Source organism: Phocoena sinus, chromosome 11 (genome assembly GCF_008692025.1).
Source record: "Phocoena sinus isolate mPhoSin1 chromosome 11, mPhoSin1.pri, whole genome shotgun sequence".
NCBI classification, from domain to species: domain Eukaryota; kingdom Metazoa; phylum Chordata; class Mammalia; order Artiodactyla; family Phocoenidae; genus Phocoena; species Phocoena sinus.
Window position 1 is genome coordinate 82,111,316 of NC_045773.1, and position 4,983 is coordinate 82,116,298.

A 4,983-nucleotide genomic window follows, 5' to 3' on the forward strand; every position below is an offset into this window, starting at 1 on the left:
ATTGCTTTGCCAGAGTCTCTGATGAATCAGTGCTCACTTGTTTTTTTAATTTAAGTATAGTTGATGTACAATATTATGTAAGTTACAGGTGTACAATATAGTGATTCAAAAATTTTAAAGGTTATACTCCATTTATAGTTATTATAAAATATTGGCTATATTACATGTGCTGTACAATATATCATTGTAACTTCTTTTTTTTTTTTTTTTTTTTTGCAGTACGCGGGCCTCTCACTGTTGGGGCCTCTCCCGTTGTGGAGCACAGGCTCCGGACGCACAGGCCCAGCGGCCATGGCTCATGGGCCCAGCCATGTGGGATCTTCCCGGACCAGGGCATGAACCCGTGTCCCCTGCATCGGCAGGCAGACTCTCAACCACTGTGCTACCAGGGAAGCCCTGTAACTTCTTTTTTACATGATAGTTTGTACCTCTTAATCCTACCGCTACATTACCCCTCCTCCCTTCACTCTCCCCACTGGTAACCACTAGTTTTTTCTCTGTATCTGTGTTCCTTTTGTTATATTCACTAGTTTATTTTTTAGATTCCACATGTAAGTGATATACAGTGTCTTTCTCTGATTTATTTCACTTAGCATAATACCCTTCCAAGTCCATCCATATTGCTGCAAGTGGCATTATTTCATTGTTTTTTATGGATGAATAATATTCCATTGTATATATATACCACATCTTTATCCATTCATTTGTTGATGGATACTTAGGTTGCTTCCATCTCTTGGCAATTGTAAATAATGCAGCTATGAACACTGGGGTGCATGGTATCCTTTCGATTTAGTGTTTTAATTTTTTTCAGGTATATAAGCAGGAGTGGAATTGCTGGGTCATATGGTAGGCTGACTTTCCCACAGTCTCTGATGAATCAATACTATTCAGTTGTTTACTTCCCTACACTTATTTTTTAAATGGATATTTCTCATTTTTAAAAGAAATTACAAACTTTCCTGAAATTCTACCTTTAACATCACTTTTAAGAGAATACAAAGCTCTCATGTTCCTAAAGAATAGAATCTCAAAAAAACCTCTTTCCATTTTCTGGAAGTGACTAGTTGTCCTTATTGAGGGTCTTCAGAATGCCTTACAAGATTTTACTGTCTGTGGGTAAGGCTGTGCCTTATAAAGGACTTGTTTTGGTTAATAACCCAGTGCTGAAGGCTGGGAACCAATATTTTCACTGAGATAAGAATCCCTGGGCTTCCCTGGTGGCGCAGTGGTTGAGAGTCCGCCTGCCGATGCAGGGGACACAGGTTCGTGCCCCAGTCCGGGAAGATCCCACATGCCGCGGAGCGGCTAGGCCCATGAGCCATGACCACTGAGCCTGTGCATCCGGAGCCTGTGCTCCGCAACGGGAGAGGCCACAACAGTGTGAGGCCCACATACGGCAAAAAAAAAAAAAAAAAAAGAAAAGAAAAAAAAAAATCCCTTATAAGAAGTTACTTTAAACTTTGACACTGTACCACACAATCCAGAGCAATCTACAGATTCAGTGCAAGCCCTATCAAAATTCCAATGGTATTTTTCACAGAAATAGAACAAACAATCCTAAAATTCATATGGAACCACAAAAGACGCCAAATAGCGAAAGCAATGTTGAGAAAGAAGCTGGAAGCAACACACTTCCTGATTTCAAACTATATTACAAAACTATAATAATCAAAACATGGTATGGTATTGGCATACATCAGATACACAGATCAATGGAACAGAACAGAGTCCAAAAATAAACCCATGCATATATGATCAATTAATTTACAACAAAGGATCCAAGAATATACAATGGGGAAAGACAGTCCCTTCAATAGTGTTAAGGAAACTGGACCACCACATGCAAAAGAATGAAACTGGGCCACTATCTTACACCATACACAAAAATTAAGTAAAAATGGATTAAAGACTGAATATAAGACCTGAAACCATAAGACTCCTAGAAAAAACATAGGGGGTAGTCTCCTTGATCCTGGTCTTGGTGATGATTTTTTGGATTTGACACCAAAAGCAGAGGCAACAAATGTAAAAGAAAAAAAAAGTGAGGCTACATGAAATTAAAAAGCTTCTGCACAGCAAAGGAAACCATCAACAAAATGAAAAGGCAACCTACCTACCAAATGGGAGAAAATATCTGCAAAATCACTTATCTGATAGGGGGTTAATATCCAAGATGTATAAACAACTTATACAACTCAAAAGGAAAAAAAAGAAAAGATTAAAAAATGGGCAGAGGATCTGCATAGACATTTTCCCAAAGAAGACATACAGATGGTCAATAGGTACATGAAAAGGAGCTCTATGTCACCAATCATCAGGGAAAAGCAAGTTAAAACCACAAGGAGATATTACCTCACACCTGTTAGAATGGCAATTATCAAAAAGACAAGAAATAAGTGTTGGTAAGGATGCGGCGAAAAGGAAATGCTTGTACGCTGTTGGTGGGAATGTAAATAGGTGCAGCCATTATGGAAAACAGTATTGAGATTACTCAAAAAATAGAACATGATCCGGCAATTCCATTCCTTGGTATTTATCCAAAGGGAACAAAAACGCAAACTCAAAAAGATATCTGCACCAGCCTGCAATGCTCCTCCCGCCCCTGTTCACTGCAGCATTATTTACAATAGCCAACACATGAAAGCAACATAAGTGTCCATCAATAGATGAATGGATAAAGAAAATGTTGTGTGTGTGTATACAGTTCAGCCATAAAAAAGAAAATCTTGCCATTTGCAACAACTTGAGGACATTATGCTGAGTGAAATAAGTCAGAGAAAGACAAATACCATACGATCTCATATGTGGAATCTAAAACAAGAACAAACCAAACTCACAGATACAGAGAATAGATTGGTGGTTGCCAGAGTTGGGAGAGAGGGTAGGGGTGAAATGGGTGAAGGGTGTCAAAAGGTACAATCCTCAAGTTATAAAATAAATGTCATGGGGATGTAATGTACAGCATGGTGACTATAGTTTATACTGTACTGTATATTTGAAAGTTGCTAAGAGAGTAGATCTTAAAGTGTTCTCATCAAAAGAAAAAAAATTTAACTGTATATGTTGATGGATATTAACTAGACTTATTGTGGTGATTCACAGTATGTACAAATATTGAATTGTTTTGTTGTAGATCTGAAGCTAATATGTTATGTCAATTACATCTCAAAAAAGTGTTGGACTTGTGGCGATTCACACTTGAGTTGGGTTTTTTTTTTGCGGTACGTGGGCCTCTCACTGTTGTGGCCTCTCCCGTTGCGGAGCACAGGCTCCGGACACGCAGGCTCAGCGGCCATGGCTCACGGGCCCAGCCGCTCCGCGGTATGTGGGATCTTCCCGGACCGGGGCACGAACCCGTGTCCCCTGCATCGGCAGGCGGGCTCTCAACCACGGGGCCACCAGGGAAGCCCTTGAGTTGGGTTTTAAGGACTGACACAACGTTTAATAACTTTTGATGCTCCCATATTTGCCATTTCTTTTAAGAAAACATTGTATTTGTATGGATAGGCTGGAACCTGGAGATAGTTAAATATCACTGGCCTGTAAGAGAAACGCCACTTCTATTCACCATGGAAATGAGAGGTGAAAACTATAAAAAGAGGGCTTCCCTGGTGGCGCAGTGGTTGAGTCCGCCTGCCGATGCAGGGGACACAGATTTGTGCCCCGGTCCGGGAAGATCCCACATGCCGTGGAGCGGCTGGGCCCATGAGCCATGGCCGCTGAGCCTGTGAGCCACGGCCACTGAGCCTGCGCGTCTGGAACCTGTGCTCTGCAACGGGAGAGGCCACAACAGTGAGAGGCCCGCGTAGCGCCAAAAAAAAAAAAAAAAAACAAAAAAAACACCTATAAAAAGAGACAATGGGAAGCATTCTCTATGACCAGGAAAGTTTCAAGAGTCTTATATTCAGAGGATCAGAGGCAGTAGAGCAGAAAAGAAAAGCGAAAGAATGACAAATTAGCAGACTAGATAGCCTAAGGGAGACTTAAATTCACCAAAATTTTTTTACCACAGCTGGGCCAGAGTTTCTATTGACAGGGAATTATGTTGCCCTATAAATACTGTAATTCTAGTAGAAGTCAGAAGCAGTCACAAAAATGAGGAAATATTCTTCCAGTACTTGAAAACTATCATCAGCTTCAGCAAAGTCCCTCACTACATTGACTGAGGGATATTGGCAGTGCTGAAGCTGAAAGAGGTTTCAGTTGTATAAATATACTTTGTAGGAGATGGAAAATGCTGGAATGAAAGGCTTGCTTTCCCCTCTTCTCTTTTGTCCTCTGTTGTGAGCTCAAGGAGCTGTGTTCACAATCAAAATGTATGCTTTGTGCTTTAGCCATGATGGCCACACTAGATTTTTTTTTTTTTTTTTTTTTTTTTTTTTTTTTTGCGTTACGCCGGCCTCTCAATGCTGTGGCCTCTCCCGCCGCGGAGCACAGGCTCCGGACGCGCAGGCCCAGCGGCCATGGCTCACGGGCCCAGCCGCTCCGCGGCATGTGGGATCTTCCCGGACCGGGGCACGAACCCGCGTCCCCTGCATCGGCAGGCGGACTCTCAACCACTGCGCCACCAGGGAAGCCCCACACTAGATTTTGATGTACTGGGGACCCAAACCTCTATGCTCGCCATATCACTTAGAATATAACATGTCCTTTTTCACCAGGAAATGCTAGTTCTGGGGGTGGGGATCAGGAAGGGTGTGCAGGCCATCCACGTATGGTCAAGAGGCTTGGTTAGGTAGCCAAGGTGGGAGGGAAACAGAGACAACTCATCTCACACATTCTAAGCTCTCGGATAGTCCTGTGACCTCAACTGGTACTAAAAGAAGCAATTTCAACATTAGACTAGGCTAAGACTAGTTAGAAATCAGAATGATTTGAAAAAGCAAAACATATTCATGAATTCAGTATAAAAATATATTTTTTACAGCTGCCCTTGTACCTTTTCATTGTATTAAATGACACTGCATTTAACAAAGGTAA